Below are 19,546 nucleotides of genomic sequence, written 5' to 3'. Positions count from 1 at the left end.
CACAATGAGATATCACCTCACACCTGTCAGAACAGCTGTCATCAAAAAGACCACCACAAATAACAAATGCTGGCGAGGATGTGGAGAAAAGGGAACCCTCGTGCACTGTTGGTGGGAATGTAAATTTGTGCAGCCACTGTGGAAAACGGTATGGAGGTTTCTCATAAAGCTAAACACAGAACTACCATATGACCCAGCAATTCCACTCCTGGGTATGTATCTGAAAAAATGAAAACACTAATTTGAAAAGATACATGCACCCCGATGTTCACAGCAGCATTATTTACAATTGCCAAGATATGGAAGCAACCCAAGTGTCCGTCAACAGATGAATGGATAGAGAAGATGTGGCACATATATACAATGGAATACTACTCAGCCATAAGAAAAAATGAAATTTGCAACAACATGGATGGACTTGGAGAGCATTATGCTAAGTGAAATAAATCAGAAAAAGACAAATACTGTATATTATTTATATGTGGAATCTAAAAAATACGAATGAATATAACAAAAAGGGAACAGACTCACAGATATATAGGACAAACTAGTGGATACCAGTAGGGAGAGGGAAGTGGGAGGGGCAAGATAGGGGTAGGGGATTTAGAGGTACAAACTATTATGTATAAAATAAATAAGCTACAAGGACATATGGTACAACACAGGGAATACAGCCAATAACTTATAATAACTATAAATGGAGTATAACCTTTAAAAATTATGAATCACTATATTGCATACCTGTAACTTATATAATATTATACATCAACTATATCTCAATTTTTTTAAATAGACTTAAAAAAAAAAAGACAATCTATGATAACCAGACCCAGGCCTGCACCTCCCTCCCAGGAGACCAGACTGCATTCACTTTTTTTTTTCATTGCCATGAGATAAAGACCTACAGTATTTATTAGGTTCAAGGACATAAAGTTATTGTGCCAAATCAGACTGCATTCACTGTTATCACTTAAGTGTCCCTTACAAAACCCCAACAAACAGGAAAGGCTGGAATCAAATTATGACTCATCCAAAAAGATACGACTCTCCCCTCCCCAAAAGGATGCTGTGGGGTTGCCTATAGGGGCCCATCTTCCTTCTCATTTCTGAGGTGTGCATGACTCAGAGAGGCGTTGGGCAAAGGGGCTTTGCCCACTATATATCACCTCCATGACAGACCTCGCCCACCTCATTCACTATTGTATCCCCATGCCTGGAATATAGCAGGTATCAAGAAATACTTGTTGAATGAATGAACGCATAACGTAATGAATGAGTCAATGAGCTAAGTGGTGAATCTATCTATGCCAGTGTCAAGAGTCAGCTCGGTGTGTGGTTAAGAAGATGGATTCAAGCCAGACTACCCAGGTTGGACTCCTGTCCCACCACTAAGTTGCATGACCTTGGGCAAGTTGCTAATTTCTCTGGCTCAGTTTTATTCCCTCTAAAATGGGGATAATAACAGTGCCAACCTCATAGGTTGCCATGACAATTAAATTAGTTAGCATGTGTGAAGTGCATAGAATAGTACCTGGCACATAATATGTGCTTTATAAGTATTATCTCGACTCATTATCATCCTGATACCAGGTACGAGAAAGTCCAGCTGGGAAAATGAACATGACCTTTCATGTAGACACCGAATCCTTTCACTCAACATTATTTACTGAACGCTATTATGTGACAAGTACTCTCTCAACTCCTATTTGGGTGCAAGGAGAAGGCAACCATGTTCAAATGTGAAACCATATCAGGAAAAAGAGCCTTCTCCTCTATGAGTGATACTTCTTGCTGACTTTGCATGGCCAGCACCCCAGCCTTGAGCCCATCCTCTTGGGCCCTAGCCCCTCCTAGATCAGAGCCCAAAGCCATGATCTCCTGTCCTAGATATGCAGCAGCACACAGAAGAAATAAAGGATTAATATTTGGGGGGAAGAACCAGGGAGGCCAATGAGTAGCTTTCGGGGAGAGAAGATCTTCTCCCTGCTTAACCCTAAGGCTACATATTATCTGCCCATGATATTTTCAAAACCAGGGATTGATTTCAAAGCCATTTGAAGAGTGATTCACCTAGTGTGAGGACAAGGAAAGCAGGCCTCATCTCTCCAAGAGCTTCCTGACCTTGCTGAGAGCCTTATTGAGGCTCTCCAAAGAGCCAAGGTTGGGCTCAGGGTGGGGCTCAGAGGTCCCAGAGTCTCCCAGCAAACCACCCACGTAAGTCCCATGATTCTTAGCGCAGCCCCGAACCGGCATCTTCAGAGTAAGCCGGTCCCTCAGAGCTGCCACCAGACTTGCAGCCAGGTCAGGCTAACTACTCCAAACCTGTTAACATTCCAGAAGGTGAGTGCTGACAGGGGCTCTGTCTGCCTGGCCCTATGGCTTGACTACCACTCAACACTGATGCTTCACAGCCAGGGGAGGAATTTCTCCCATGAGGGTTCCAGCTGCAGCCAACTCCTCCCTAAAGATGGCCAAATGTTGGTCACCACATCCAGGGGGATAGCCAACAAGGGCTCGGGACCATGCTGAAATTCCTACTAGTGCTTCCAGCTGTCTTCACTCAGCTCCTTTGCTAATTTGTCATGACCAAGCTTCCAGCCACTACAAGGACCCAACAGTTAGTGTAAGTGACACTCTAGTTAGCAAGCGTCTCCTACTCCAGGGCCTCTCAAAACTCACCCCAGAGGCCTCTGCCAGCCAAGGCAAGCAGTTCCACTGGCATAGCAGCTACCAGGAAGTTCAAGGGCACAAAGCAGACTGCCAGATGCAGTACACCTACCTCCCTTGCCAGGAACGAGCCAAAGAGGTAAGGATGAAGGCCTCCAATGACCCCATCACTCTGCCATCCTGCCCATCCCCCTGCCTCCAGGTGGAAATCCTCAGCCCTCGGTATCTGGCCAGTCCTCAAGCACTAGAAAGTGGTCCAGGCTCTTAGGTGGCGGCAAGTCCCGGGTCCCATGATTTCTCTAAACCTTTCGAATCCAATGTCGGTCGCCAGGGAGCTGAGGTATGGCGGGCTCACCTGAGGCCTCTGGAGCCCAGGCCACCATAGGAACTGGGACAGGAGCACAGCCCAGGGCCCAGGCAGGCGATGAGCTCGGGATCGGAGACGCCGCCTTAGCGGGCAGGGAAGCCCAGGGCCGAGATTCCGACCCGGGGGCGCTCCGACTCCCACTGTGGGCCGCCGGGGGCCGCGAGCCGTGGGTTCAAGGTCAGTAGCGCAGCGTCGCGCGCACTCACGGGCTTCCGGGGACAGGGTCATGCAGTGGGCCGAAGGGGGCGGCTCGCAGTCTGGAGAGCAGGTGGCGGCGCGGGTCAGGGCGAACAGCGAGCACCGCAGAAGGGCTGCCCCGCCCTGCCGCCGACCCGCGGAGCCCGGGCCGGGCCTCGCCCCACGGCGGGCGCTGGGCGGGAGCCGGCGGTGCGCCCCGCGGCAGGGACAGGGGCCGGCGGTCCCGGGGCGCGGTGCTGCGCCGCGCCAGCCCGGAGCTCCCGGGCCGCCGGGCGGGAGGAAAAGGGCCGCTTCCGCAGGGGAGAATCCCGGGGGTCTCGCGCCGCCCCAGCCGGTGACCTACCTGGGCGCGGAGCAGAGGAGAGGCGAGGAGCCGGCGGCAGAGGGGCGCGGGCCGAGCCGCCGCCGCGGAGGTCTGCCCTGTCCGCCGCCCGCCCGCCCACCTGGCCGGGCCGCTGCTACCTGAAGCGCAGGGCCGCGCGGCCAACAGGAAAGGAAACTTGAGAGCCCGGGGCGCGGCGGCCTCCGCCCTGTCCCTCGGCCGGAAAAGCGCCCGCCGCAGCCCGGGGTCAGGTCCAACCCGGCTCGCCTCCGCGGTCACCCCCGGGCCCCAAAGCGTTCCTCACGATGTTCGGATCTTCCCAGACCTCCTCCCCTGCCGGGACTTGTCCCAAGGAGAGATTCTGGGGTCAGCGCCCCCAAGCAGGTGACTTACTCCCTGGAGCTGAACTGACACACTCTCTCCTCCAACCCTATGCTCTGGCTTACACACCCGCCCCTCTAAGTCCGGATTGACCTCTAGTTGCCAAAGCCAGTGGGTGCTTTATAGCCTCCCCTAGTCGCTTCTCCCCAGCCTTTGAACCTGCTGAGCACACCTTCCTTCCTGCAACCCCCTTGGAGTACAGTTTCCGGAGTCGGCGCCTGCAACCACCACCCCTCTCTCTCTCCAGATTTTCTACACACCTTAATGACTGCAGCTTCTCAGCCTCCAGGGCCTGGCTTTTCATTGTGGTGGTGGTCTCTGGGGTTCCACTGCTCGGCTGCCTGCCCCTTCTGGGGATCTCACCCACTCCCATGTTAAAACCTCCTGCCTGCTAATGACTCTGGAAACCTCCTCTCCAGCCCAGAATGCTCCAGAGCTGCAGATGGCATATCCAACCAACTGGACACATCTCCACTAGAGGTTCCTAGACTGGAGGAAACGTGTCCAAACTCAAACTCCTAATTTCCTTCCAGGAACGTGCCACAACCTACTCCTGTTCCTGTGTTTCTGTAACCAAGCAGGACCCTATAAGGCCTTCTAGGGACAGACTCCTCCCACCCTCCCTGTCCTCCACCTGCCTCTTGTTTGTAGAAAAACTTTAGCATCCTAGGCCTTTCCTGAGTTCCAAATTTAATCAGAGAAGTGAGAAAATGCAGAAGCAAAGGAAAACAGTCAAGTAAGACAAAAATAATAATAGTTTAGCTATAAAACAAAGTCAAGGACCTTTAGTTCCTCTTCGAGGGCTATAGATAATATTCTGAGCCATATGCTTGAGCTGTTTTGCAGATACTGAAACCTCCACCAGGTGGAAGGCATTAACTGCATGCTGATCAACAAGCACATAGACCCCAATTAGAACCAGAAGGTTGATGATGTTGCCTCCCAATTATCTCACCACCCATCAGAAGAATGTCCAGGATCTGATCACCTACCCTGTTGCCCTCTCCCTGTCTTTAAAAACCCTTCCCTGAAATCCATCGAGGAGTCTTTTGAGCTTTACCCGCCAGTACTCCTTGCTTGGCCTTGCAGCAAATGCTGCAGTTTCCTTCACCACAACCCAGTGTCAGTAGTTTGTCAAGTGGACCCAAATTTCATTAGATATCATTTCCAGCCTTCTGGGTGACAGCACCACCACCCGCTCCCCCAAGCCACTCTTGAGAGCTATCCTCGACTCTTTCTCCCTTTCATATCTCACACCGGTTAGTCACCAAGGGGGAAGTGAAACTATTCATTAGTGTCCTGATGGTGCTAACTGCTTTCACGTTGTCTCATTTGTGCACCAAGTTTTATTCCTTCTATGTCCTAGCCTGATATTTACAATTTATTTGTAAGTTATATGCACATGTAACTATATAAATACATTATGTATTACAAGGCATGCTAAAAGTCATTACAGGATTTGGTAAAGATGAAACAATAATCTTAAATTATTTCAATTTTAATGAATGGTACATTATACCTTTTTCCCTTCACTTTAAAGTTATTAGCAAAAATCTGTTTGAGAGCAACATGATTAAAAATGATTTCAATCAATCTTAGTTTAATATTTTATGAGACTAGAAAGTATGCTTTTAAGTTCAGTTAATGTCAATACTTAGTCCTAATGGCTGTTAATTGCAAAACAAAGCCAAAAACCTCACAAAGATAAATACACACAAATAAAAAAGTTCTGGGTCTTCCCTGGCGGCCCAGTGGTGAAGACTTCGCCTTCCAATGCAGGGGGGTGTGGGTTCCATCCCAGGTATGGGAGCTAAGATCCCACATGCCTCCAGGCCAAAAAACCAAAACATAAAACAGAAGCAATGTTGTAACAAATTCAATAAAGACTTTAAAAATGATCCACATCAAAAAAAAAAAAAGTTCTTTCACTACACTTATTAAATCACAATTCTCACTGCTTAAATCCCATCTACCAATTTTGCAAATGTGAAATTCCCCCAGGAAACTCTTCTTTGTCCATGAAGCCCACATTCCCAATGATGTTTTTGTTATCAAGCAAAGGTTCACTGCCTGATGTGCATAGGAGCCAATAATATGGCACTGGTTTTGAGGGAGAAGAAGCCTTATTGCGAGGTTGACCAGCAAGGAGACAGGAGGCAAAGTTCTCAAATCTGTCTCCTTGATCCAGGGTTGGGGTGAAATTTAAGAGGTTAGGGGAACTTCAAACTTGGAAGCTGACTGGCTAGTCTTGAATCAGAACATATAAACTACTCGTGCTACTGGAAGATGTTCCTTATTGAAGGACTCCCTTTGCTTTGTTAAGAGTTCCAGTGGCAACCTTTTGATTCTTTGAGTGTTGTAGACTGAAGATTCTCAGTTGGGGGTCATCCTGAAGAGATGGCTTCCCATCTTGCACTGCTGTTTCTGTAAAATAACTCAAGGTTTGATTAATCAACCTATTTAGGGAGGCAAAACCAGTTTAAGCTGCTCAGTGTTTTATGAGCTGTTTCATTTTCATCAGTTGTTCCTGCAGATATTTTTAACAATGGGATTTTTTTAAACTCCAGAAACTCTTTATTTGGAAGAATGTAATATAGGTTTAAAAAGTGTATTTCTTAATTTTGAAGACAGTGGCTATGACAGTCTATATAGTTGAAACTGACACACTTCATTTTGGCATTAAAATCACATGATAATGGAAACAGTTACAGCATCAATTTTCAAAGTGCTTTCCCCATAACATGATTATTTTAAAGCACAGTTACATTCATTGCTAAAATATCACCTATACCTGAAGGGATACCTTGTGTGACTCACAGGGAGTCCCTCCCTGCCCAGCCCCAGTTTTGTATTCCAGTCTGGGCAGCCACTGCTTTGATGTTTACTCTTACACATAAAAACCACAGCATGTTATACTAGATATATCATTCACATTATAAACACATCTTTTCTTTAGTAGATCACAAGAAGTATTTCTTTATGAATGCCATCACTGAAAAGACTTAAAGTAAAACATATTAGCAACTGGCATCCAACCATAATCCAACTTCCACAACACATAATATGTTCTAAACCGTTTTTCCAAATCTTCGACGACGTTTTCTGTGTGTCTTTCAACAGAATGCATTTTTATGTGTTGCCATCTTCTCTCTGTACCAATTCAGTCACTTTAATCATGGCAAATAGAACAGTGGGTTTTTTCCAATATATTGACTGACATTTTGCCTTTTACTATTAAATAAAAGAGATTTTACTCAAAAGAGATTTCTAAACATGTTTATTACATTTAATAATAGTTCACAAAAATACACGACTAAGTATCGCATGACTTGGAAAAAAAATCATAGAGATTTGTCTTCATGCTCTGGGTGTATAGAATGTACATATCTTGCTGATCATGATGGCATATTTATATAATTATTAGCTAATACCTCAACGTGCAATATCCCCCTAGGCTGGTTGTTAACTATAGTGATGTAAATCCGTATTTTGAGAGGTCTTTTTTTATACATTTGAACTTTTTTCTGATAGACTTCCATATCAGAGATATCATCATAATGGATCTCATATGAATAGCAGGAAATTGTTAGCTCTGCCGTTTTTCTGAGTTTGCTTTTGCTTGCACTATCCATATGACAGTGTCCCTTCCAAGACCCCTGCAGATACTAAAATCCATGGATACTCAAGTCCCTTATATAAAATGGCATAGTATTTGCATATAACCTATGTACATCCTCCCGTATACTTTAAATCATCTCTAGATTACTTATAATACCTAATACAATATATAAATAAATACTATGTAAATAGTTGCCAGGCACACTGCAAATTCAAGTTCTGCTTTTTGGAACGTTCTGGAATTTCAAAATATATATATTTTCCATCCTCAGTTGGTTGAATGTGCAGATGCAGAACCCATGGATACAGAGGGCCAACTGTATTTTCAATCTATGGATTTCTTTGCAGGAATCGTTTCAAGCTACTTGTCCCTTTTGTGAGAATTAGTTAAATGCTAGTTAGATGATATAATCTATCTACCACCTGGGCTACAAGTAATTCGTAATACCTTGCGATCCACTTGAAAGTAACTGGAACAGTGAGGGTGCCACTGTCACCCCTCCCCTATGTAGTAGAATTCCCTCTTCCCTGAGGACACTTCTTCTATGACACATGACATGGACACCTGACAAAAATGTCGAGTAAGGGTGACTTAATCCATACAGTAAATATTGCTAAATTTATTTTTACACTAAAACATAAATACAAAAAACATACCTCATTTTATTGTGCTTCGCTTTATTGCACTTAGCAAATATTGTGTTTTTGACAAGTTGAAGGTTTGCGGCAACCTTGCATCGAGCAAGTCGGTGAGAACACCAACTAGTAGCAACCAACACAACCGTCCCCCGCCCCACCTCCATCCCCCAGCAGCACCATCAGTCCTCTTCTCCATTCTTCTGCCACCAGGGGCAGACATCCTGAGTCCTTTCTCCTCCTCTCCTCCAATCTGCCCTTCCCTCCAATCATTCAGACCCGAACGCTTTGGAGAGCACTGGGCCCCGAGCTGTGGGTTACCTCCAAGGGTGCTCTGACACTGGCAGATGGGGATTATCTGAGCATTTTTGGAAGCCCAGGGGTCTGCGCTTCATCCCCCCAACCCCTACTAACACCGTCCTCTGGGTAGTTGTTCCACAATGCACACACGCACGTCCAAGATGGGCATGGCAGCCTCCAAATAACCAATTCATCTGTCTCCTTTTACTGTCTCCTGAACTACAGACGCAAAAAATCTCACCCAGGAGACGATAAGAAGGGGGTTCTGCTTCTGAGAGTGCTTTAGCAGAGTCTCAGCAAATACATTCAATTTTCAAACCAAAGTGCCCCCGGGCCTTCTACTAATTGAGTGAACTGAAATCATAGCATATGGTCTGGAAACGGGGCAGAAATAGGTCCATCAGGAGTATGTAGTGGCTGGAAAATGAGTGCTCCGGGCATGGAAGGGCATTGTGGCCCCCACTGGTGCTGTAGCATACAGCCTTCGCCCCATCTGCCTCCCCACTCCAGCTGGAGGTTCAATTCCACCACCACCCCCCCAGGAATTCTTTTTTTTTTGGCACAACGCACGCCGGATGTCAGTTCCCTGACCAGAGATTGAACCGGGGCCGTGGCAGTGAAAGCCTGGAATCCTAACCATTAGGCCACCAGGGAACTCCCTCCTCCCCTACAGTTTTGAACTCCTGTGTGGTCAATCATCCCTAAGCAAGCTGGAGTCTGACAGCATGTCCCCTTACAGTTAACAGCCGGTTCCTTCTTTCTGAAATGGGTTTCTAGAAAGGAGAGAGACAAACCCGAGCACCTTGAAAGTTAGCGTGTGAGCTAGCCCCTAGACCCAGAGCACGTGCACTCAGGATTGGAAATGGAGCTGTTGTGACAGGAAGTGGGGAGATGTCTTGTCCCCATGCCCGGGCCCGGAGTGGGGCTAGTGTGGAGTCTTGGGGTGCCTGGAGATCTTGGGCTTAGAGTCCCCCAGTCACTCCTCTCTGGACTGGAGTGAAGAGGGTCAATAAGTGGGGATTTGAGGCTTGGGGCCCACAGCACATGACCACAGAACACCCTCTCAGTAGGCAGGGGGATGTTCCCCAGGACACACCTGTCTGCTTGTGGGCACACGGTCTCTGTATTTAAATTGAAGTCTGGGAATTAGCAACCCCCTTCCCCATCTAAGAATGGCCTGTTGTCTCTGCCTTCCCTTCAGGACTCTGCACAAGATAATGCTTGGCTGTAGCTCCAGCTCCACCCCCAGCTCATTCCCAGAACTTGAATTTGTGTGGTTTTCATATTCTCTGAACTCTACCATCAGCCTAATCATTATACCATCTGGTGAGACTCTGTGGTTGGACTCCTACAGATGGGAATCACAGCCTCAAACAACTTGCACGTTTAACTCATTGTCTGAACACCCCAAATCACCTGCCCCAAACTCCCTTCATCTCTCCCTCTATACTTTGAAATTCAGGTGTCAATTTCTAGCATGAATATAGCCCTCCAGAATTACTTGGGAAGGGGGAGAAGGAGGTGGGTAGAGTACAGCCTCACATGAGGCAGTGACCTCTGTCTCCTGGAGATGCAGTCTTCCCCCATTGCCACCTACACACACACACACACACACACACACACACACACACACACACACACACACACACACACACAGGCACACACACATTCCCCTTAGGCCATACTCATTCCTAAGATCCCTCCTGGCTGCAGACACTGTCTGCTTCCCAGTTGAGTATCAGACTCCAGAAGGCTGACCACCATCAGTGTGACAGTACCATCAACACCCAATCCATCCTCAGCTCTGTGGATTCTACCAGGGACATCTGGAGGAATGGGAGCAGCTTAAATTGTATCCAAGAGAAGCACAGGCATTTTTCCAGTTCCTGAATTTCTATTATTTAAGAATGAGCCTAACTATGATCTCACTGAGAATAATGACACCTCTGGGTGAGGGAGGAGGACTCTGCATAAGATTTTGATTTGGGAAATCAGAAAATTGTGATGATTGCACAACATTGTGAATGTAATTGATGCCACTGAATTGTACACGTAGAATTGTTCATGTTACAATAGCAAATGTTATGTTCTATATGTTTTACTACAATAAAACATTGTTAAAAGAACCAAAAATAATGAATTTTTTAAAAAACTGTTATTTCACAACTCCACTGTTTCTCTGCACCATTAACTGTGAAAAGACCCAGGGCAAATGGCTCTTTATCGACTATCCGACTATCCCCAAACCTTCAGGCAAAGTGGTTTCAGAGGTGCCCTGAGGGAACAAAGAAGGAAGAGTTATGTTCCATGCTGGAAAGACCCAGGAAAGAAAGGAGAGTGGCTGTCAGGGGAGAGGGGATCTGCACATAACAAGGAATGAGAACCCAAAGGTCACTATGCAGCAGAAGCTCCACCCAGAAATCCTCAGAAATCTTGGAGAGAACACTGGACGAACCCCAAACAGTTCGGGGTGGGCAAAAGTCCCTATGCCTCATGATTTGTCTAAAGGGTGAGTCTCTGAGAAAGAGAAACGAAGCAGTTGGAAGTCACTGATATCTATCACCTGTCAAATGTTCCCAAAAGGTAAGCCCCAGTCCTTGACCCATCTGCATAGTTCCTGTCTACAGTCACATTCCAGACAATCCCCACTTGAGCCGGATCAATTTCCAGTGACATATGGCAAAGTTCAGATCCTTTCTAAATAAACATTGCAAAAGCTTGTGGTTTATCAATAATTGAGTATTCTCAAATGTATTATTTGGAATTAGATTCAGCTGAGGATAATAGCGACCTAAAATAACAATGAGATAAATAAGAGAAATATTTTTTTCTCTTTCTTCCTGTAAATAGTCCAGAGTTGGGAATTATGGGCACTTCACAAATCCTCTGACTCTTTCCAGCCACCACTCTACCTGCCCTCAAGTGTGGTCTCATCCTTGTGGGAATTAGCAGTCCCCCTTCCTTTGCTAAGAAAAGCCTACAGATAGATCTTCAGCCATTACTTCCATGTTTCATGAAGCAAGAGGGAGGAAGGACCATATAGTGGTTCTATTTTTCATCTTTTGAGGAACCTCCATACTATTCTTACAGCAAATGCACCATTTTGCATTACCACCAACAGTGTATGCAAGGGTTCTAATTTCTCCACATCCTTACAACACCCATTGTCTTCTGTTTTCTTGATAATAGCTATCCTAACAGGTAGGAAGTACTATCTCATTGTGGTTTTTATTTGCATTTCCCTGATGGTTAATGAGGTTGAGCATATTTTCATTTACCTGTTGGCCATCTGTCTGTCTTCTTCAAAGAAATGTTGATTCAAGTGTTTGGCCCATTTTTAAATTGGGTTATTAGTTTTTCTGCTATTGAGTTGTATTACCATATGATCCAGCAACCCCACTTCTGCATAGTTATCCAAAAGAATTGAAATCAGGATCTCAAAGAGATATTAGCATTCCACATTCACTGCAGCACTATTCACAATAGCCAAGATGAAAATGCAACCTAAATGTCCATTGATGGATGAATGGACAAAGAGAATGTGGTATGTCCATACAATAAAGAATATTCAGCCTTAAGAAAGAAAGAAATCCTGCAATATGTGACAACATGGATGAATCTTAGGACATGATGCTAAGTGAAATATGCCAATTACTGCATCGATTCCACTTATATGATTCTTTTCCATTATAGATTATTACAAGATATTGAATATAGTGCCCTGTGCTATACAGTAGGTCCCAAATGTCTTGTAATGAAGCCACCGTATCATATTTCCACTTATCTTGCATTGGCCACACTGAGCAGTTCTGTAACATCCAAATATAACTCCCATAGATTCTGTGATTAACTTGATTACACCAGGCCTAAAATCTCACATCAGAGAAAGCAGGGAAAAATACAACACTATGCAGTTTAGATATCCTTGCCACCTTAGAACTTCTCCAAGCTGGTGTCAGTGCACCATGATATTTGCATAATCATAGCAACCACTCCAAGATCCAAGGATCTAAGTTAAGGATAAACCTTTTGGCAATTTCAGGGAAATCAAAGGAGTTGTCTTTCATGCTGTGAGGGCAGGACTCTATCTGACTGAAGGATTCTATCTGACTACCCTTCCACGTGAAGTCCTAACGTCAGCAGTTACCATGCTGGTATATGGCGTTACATGCTCCCACCCTGCTAGTGTGGTGTCAGAAAAAGGTCTTTTCACAGAGCAATGCAGGGGATATAGGCCCAAGGTTAGCAGAACTATACACTGTGGTTCACCTGCTCTTTTTTTTTTAACATCTTTATTGGAGTATAATTGCTTTACAATGGTGTGTTAGTTTCTGCTTTATAACAAAGTGAATCAGCTATACGTATACATATATCCCCATATCTCCTCCCTCTTGCGTCTCCCTCCCACACTCCCTATCCCACCCCTCTAGGCGGTCACAAAACACCGAGCTGATCTCCCTGTGCTATGCAGCTGCTTCCCACTAGCTATCTGTTTTACTTTTGGTAGTGTATATATGTCAATGCTACTCTCTCACTTCGTCCCAGCTTACCCCTCCCCCTCCCCGCGTCCTCATGTCCATTCTCTACGTCTGCGTCTTTATTGGTTCACCTGCTCTTACTTGGGAAGCCAGTCTTGACATGCTCTAAAAGTCCTTTGGGCAGTCATCCATGAAATATCTACTGAGTATCTAGCAGGTGTCAGGCTCTAGGTCCTAGAGCAACAATGGTCAGCAGAACACTTCTTGCCTTCATGGAGGTTACAGCTATTTAGCAAGACAGGACATTAATCAAATGACCGCCTGAACACATAACTTCAACAGTGATAGTGCTGGAAAGAAAAGTACAAGAGCTGTAACAGAGCATAACAAGAAAAACTGACCTCCTTCCAGGTTCCACACCTTGGAAACAGCATATGCAAAGGCCCTGGGAGAATTTAGGGGAATAATACCTGAGTCATTTTCCCACATTTTATTTCTGTCACATATTCATGATTGGAAAGTCTGTAAAGATTACACAATAAAAGCTCCATTTCCAATGTGTATAAATCTCTTATTTTACTAAAGGAAATATCACATGGCCTGGGTAAATAAAACCAGATTTAGTGCTCCAGGGTGGTGATGTTTTCAAATTAACTTTTCCAAATTCTGTCACTTTTCCAGCATTTATTAAGTTTATAATAAACCTGTTTTTAAATTCCTCATGCCCACCCTCCCCAACACTTCATGTTTTCTGGATGTTTCCAGTTCTGTCTCTCTCAAACATTCCTTCCATGTGAGTATATCCTGGAAGTCAGTGGGGAAGAATGTCCTCCCATACTGTTTTGTGAGCATCTTTGTTCCTTCTGCCAAAGCTGTAGAGGGGCCCGACCCTGTGCCGGGACTCCAGGGCCAGGTCCCACCCCTCCCACCCTACTCCTGCTTCAGTGGGCTCTAGCTTTAATCACTCATTCCCCCCTCCACGGTCTAGACTGCTGCTCAGCCCTTCTCCAGAGAGCAAGTGGAATAAGATCTGGGTGATATTAATGGTCCTGCTTCCTAATACCACCACCCCACCCACTGCTTCAAATCAGATGTGTCTGAAGTCTACCCATCCCGATGAGTTAGGCATAAATGCATTGCCAAATTCCATTCCTACCAGGGATCTCTGGAGTATGTCAATGAAGTTACACTCTCTGTCCTTATCTTTTGTCCTTTCCCCTCCCGCAGGCATCTACTATTTAAAGCCCTGTCCCCATACTCCATCTCCAGAGCTGGTCCAGAGGGCCTCCCCAGAGCCAGCAACAGAATGGCTTCTATATCAGTAGGGTCCCAGAAGCAAACAGATGCTACCTTCATATTAGGATAATTGATTTAATAGATAATTTAATAGAGGGACTATTTACAAAGATGTGGCAAGGGTGTAGGGAACCATGAGGATTTGTATGATACTCAAGGGCTGGTAGCATCAGGGTGTCACCCTCCCTGGGCCTGAAGAGGGAAGGCGAAAGAGCATCTGCACTGATTCCATGGCAGGCTTCCAATAAAGCTAGATTCCCAGTCATCTTACTTGTCTCATATTACCTGGCCCTTTGGTCCTGGTAGGCCTTTCTCCTTGCAGCTCTAGCCTACATCTCCAGACCCCTCCCTAAGCCCCATGCAGAGGTTACTCTTCAGCACAAGGTTTTCCTGTCTCTAACCTGGCCCACAGGCCTCCCTATGAACCCAGTGGCTGCAGGCACCTGGCTGAGTCCACCTGTCCCTGTAGCTTCTCTCTCTTCCTCAGTTGAGGATCTGAGAACAGTGCTAAGAGTCACCACATTAGCCCTCTGACCTCTGGCCTCTATGTTAGTTGGTGACTGGTACCCAATCAGGCTGAACATTGAAGTCATGGCCAATTTTTGTGGCAGCCTGTTGTGGTGGTCTTGCAACCCTCCTTTTCCAGACCAACATAGTTCGGTCCCCTCATGGCTCAGGCAGCTGTATCCAATCCATTTCCAGGATTATCTACCATGAGAAGGAAGGATCCCTCCCACCATCCCCTCCCTGTCCTCCATGGGTCACTATTACAAAGAACACAAAGCAAGGCGGCCCAAAACTCCCACAGAAATCAGTGAAGCAGCCCTGTTTCTATTCACTTTCCATTATAGCCCCTCCCTCTGAGGATGGTCAGGGCAACACGAGCAATGTGCACAGGCTTGGCCCTCTCCCAACAGGTTCCTAGATCCTTCTGAGAGCAGACTGCTGCCCCACCCCCTCCCCACAACTGCTCCAGACACACAGATGCATCTAAGCTGGCAGTCCTGATTCCCAGCACACCAGGCTGTCCCACCAGGGCCATGGCTCGGTTACAGTTTGATGAGGGATAGCTCTGTCCAAGCAGTCACTCACAGACTTTCCGAATATTTTTCTTTCTGTTCAACTGTCAGAAGCTGAAGTCATGCAGCCCACTGTGTAAAATGCTCTCTGTCCAGTGGATGGGATTTCGGGGGGACAAGTTAACTTCAGTTAATTTGTCCTTCTTTACACCGTGGGATTGATCATTGTGTTTTTAAATAGGAAAAAAATGCAAATGTAAAAAGATGCTTACCAAAATCATATAGTAATGTAGTAAATGCTTATGATAGAACACTAAGTTATAAAAGTACAACGCAAAGCATGATTTCAACTATGTGAAAAATAAAAGAAGTGAAATAAAATAAATAAAAACCCAAGCATAGCAAAAAAAAGTGGCAGGAAATTTTTTTTAAATACAACTCTAGGTTCTGGGAAAAAACCTCTTAGCTTGGAAGGCCCACCCTGATTCTCCAACAGGCTGCCCACAGCCCCATTTCTGCCCCAGACCTCTGGGTGTGCTTTGGTCAGTAGAGAAGACACCATGACTAGGAATTTGATTTTATCCTAAGTAAGGAAACGCTATATGTAAAAACTGGAGAGTTTTGAGGTGCCTTAGAATAGGAAGGATGGGAAGAGAATACGAACTGTGAGGGAAAAGCTTAAATAGAGAAGAGAACTCAAAAACCTGGTTATGGGGCAGGGCCAAACCAAAAAGAGAAATAAAGAAAAATTTCCTGTGCGATGAAGAGGAAGGCATATTCAATGTAAAGTTGTTTCCTATTGTGTGCTGTGCTGTAATACCCCTCCATTACCCCCACATATTCAGTAAAAACCTCTTATAACAACAATCTCATAATATTGATATTTGAGTAAATAAAGGAGAAGAGGTCTTCTGCAATATGGACCAATACAGGAGCTGATGTAAGACAGGGCCTCTTGTATTAGCCACGATAAGTTAGGTTATGGCAACCTATTCAAAACAAACAAACAAAACTCAGTAGTTCAACACATTAAAGTTATGTTTCTTGCTCATATCACAAGCCAACGCAGGTCAGGCAGCTCTCCCGCATGGCTTTCCTCCAAACAGTGACTCAGAAATTCACAGTTTCCATCCTGCACTTTCACCATCTAAGAGTCTTTCACTACTTGATCAGTGGGAGAAGGGAGGTAGTGTGGTCAATAACACTACTGAAGCTGTAGCTAGAAGAAACCTATACCATTAAATGTATATATTAAGGAACTTCCCTGGTGGCGCAGTGGTTAAGAATCCGCCTGCCAATGCAGGGGACACAGGTTCGAGCCCTCATCTGGGAATATCCCACATGCCGCAGAGCAACTAGGCCTGTGTGTCACAACTACTGAGCCTGTGCTCTAGAGCCCGCAAGCCACAACTACTGAGCCCGTTTGCCACAACTACTGAAGCCCGCGTGCCACAGCTACTGAAGGCTGTGCACCTAGAGCCTGTGCTCCACAACAAAAGAAGCCACCGCAACGAGAAGCCCACGAACCGCAACAAAGAGTAGCCCCCGCTCGCCGCAACTAGAGAAAGCCCATGCGCAGCAACGAAGACCTCACACAGCCAAAAATAAATATAATTAATTAATTAATTTTTCAAATGTATATATTAAAACATAAGAAAAGTTAACACCAGTTATCTAAGTGTCCAAATCAAAAACTTTTAGAAAAAAACCCAGCAAATTAAACACCCCTCCAACAAATAGAAGGGAAAAATAAAGATAGAGCAAAAATCAATGAAATAGAGAAAAAGACATGCAATAGAGAAAATCAGCAGTCAAAAGTGTATTCTTTGAATAGACTAATACAATTAATAAATGCCTGGCAAGGCAGATCTAGAGAGAAAAAAAAATGAGAGAGAGAATACAAATACCAAAATCAGGTATAAAAAATGGGATATCACTACAGACTTTGCATACATTTAAGGACAATGAGAGGCTATTATAAGCAACTTGATACCAATAAGTTGGCGTTCTATATGTGCATATTTATGCCAATAAATTGGAAATTTTAGGTGAAATATTCAAGTTTGTTAAAATACAATTTACTGGGCTTCCCTGGTGGTGCAGTGGTTAAGAATCCGCCTGCCAATGCAGGGGACACGAGTTCAAGCCCTGGTCCGGGAAGATCCCACATGCCACAGAGCAACTAACTCCATGCTCCACAACTACTGAGCTTGCGTGCGCTCTAGAGCCCGCGAGCTACCACTACTGAAGCCTGCATGCCTAGAGCCCATGCTTTGCAACAAGAGAAGCCACTGCAGTGAGAAGTCCGTGCACCACAACAAAGAGTAGCCCCCACTCACTGCAACTAGAGAAAGCCCGTGTGCAGCAACGAAGACCCAACGCAACCAAAAATAAATAAATAAAATAAATAACTTTATTTAAAAAAAAAAAGTACAATTTACCAAAACTGCCACAAGAAGAAATAGAAAATGCCAATAGTCTTATAGCTATCAAAGAAATTGAATCTGGCATTAAAACTCTTCCACAAAGAAAACTGCAAGCCCAAATGGAGTCACAAAAATTTAAGGTATAAATAATACTGATCTAAACAGATGCATCAGAGAATAGAAGAGGAGAAACATTCAAACTCATTTGGTAAGTCTTGCAAAACCTTGATACCTTGATATCAGAGATACTTTACAAGAAAGAAAAATTACTGCCCAACATTGTAGGCTGAAAAATGTAGAGGAGCACATGGCAAGCCTATGTGGTAAACAAATAACAGTCTCCACCACAGTGTCCTCTTCTGGTCATTAAATATCCCTTTGTTCCCTTCTTCCTACAAATAGAACACCTTCTACTGCTCTTCATGGAAAGCAATCCAAAATCCAATCTGTCATTGCGTTTCTCAGTCCTCTCTGCCAGGAACAAATGTGACTTCTTTTAGACTGTGAACTAAAAGGGCAAGTTGTCTGTCTCATACCCATGCCAACATACAAACGTGCAGTGATGGAACAGGAAGAGGATAACTTCACTTAACACTCCCATTCGGAAAGGGGAAGACTGAGAGACCCACAGGGGTCACTGTTCCACAGCTACACTGGTATGACACGGCTGAATACATGGGTATTGCAATGCTGAAGTACCAACGGGCAGACATTAGAACGGCTGCCTAGCCAGGGGTAGGAATTCAGCCCTTCACTGTTCTTTGTGATCCTAGGCACCACCATCTGAGAGGCTTCCTCTTGGACCCTTACTCTCTTTGGCCACATCTGAAGAGGGCACTGGAGAGAATGTTTTCTTAGGGGCTGTGCAACTTCCTGCACAGTTTTAAGGCTTAACTAAAGGACTCAAACTTTTTACACAGGCTTGTGGTTTCTTTAACAATACAGTTTCCTCAAAAATAACTTTCTAACCTATTTGCATCCAGACCATTCCATGTGCCGATACTCACACTCAGTGTTCCTTTTCTAAGATACAGTTTTCAAGTTTGCTTTATTCTTTTGCCTTCTTGCCCCCGCATACTCTCTTTCAATGTGAGAGTGATTTCGTTGAAGCTAGCTGGAACAAAGGAACACACCTTTTTTTCTTTCTTTTTGCAGTACACGGGCCTCTCACTGTTGTGGTCTCTCCCGCTGCGAAGCACAGGCTCCGGACGCGCAGGCTCAGCGGCCATGGCTCACAGGCCTAGCCACTCCGCGGCATGCGGGATCTTCCTGGACCGGGGCACGAACCCATGTCCCCTGCATCGGCAGGCGGATTCTCAACCACTGCTCCACCAGGGAAGCCCGGAACACACCTTTAATCAGGTATTTTCCATGATTCACTTTAACCAGCTGAGATATTTCCTTGGGCCTTTGCCACGCAAAGCCTTTTAAATTCCCATCTCTTTCTATCTGGGAACTAGAAGCAGTCGGCTTTTCTAACTCTGCAGGCCTCAATATTCTGGACTTTGTCTATTCCGTTTAATTTAATTGGCAAAACAGCCAATCCTATGCTTTTTTATTTTAAGTTGAGATATAATTGCGACCATAATACTCACCCTTTTAAGATGTACAATCCAGTGTTTTTTGCTATACTTACAAAGCTGTGCAACCATTCCCACTGTCTAATTTCAGAATATTTTCATCACCCAAAAAGAAACCTTGTAACCATTAGCAGTCACTCCCCATTTCCCATTCCCTCTATCCCCTAGATTCATCTGTTTTCTGACTCTATAGATCTGCTTATTCTAGGTATTTCAGATAAATGGAATATGTGGTCTTTTGTGTCTGGTTTCTTTCAC

Source organism: Leucopleurus acutus, assembly GCF_964270905.1.
Source record: "Leucopleurus acutus genome assembly, chromosome: 8".
Lineage (NCBI taxonomy): Eukaryota > Metazoa > Chordata > Mammalia > Artiodactyla > Delphinidae > Leucopleurus > Leucopleurus acutus.
The sequence above is the reverse complement of the archived record's forward strand: the minus strand, read 5'-3'. Positions refer to the sequence as shown.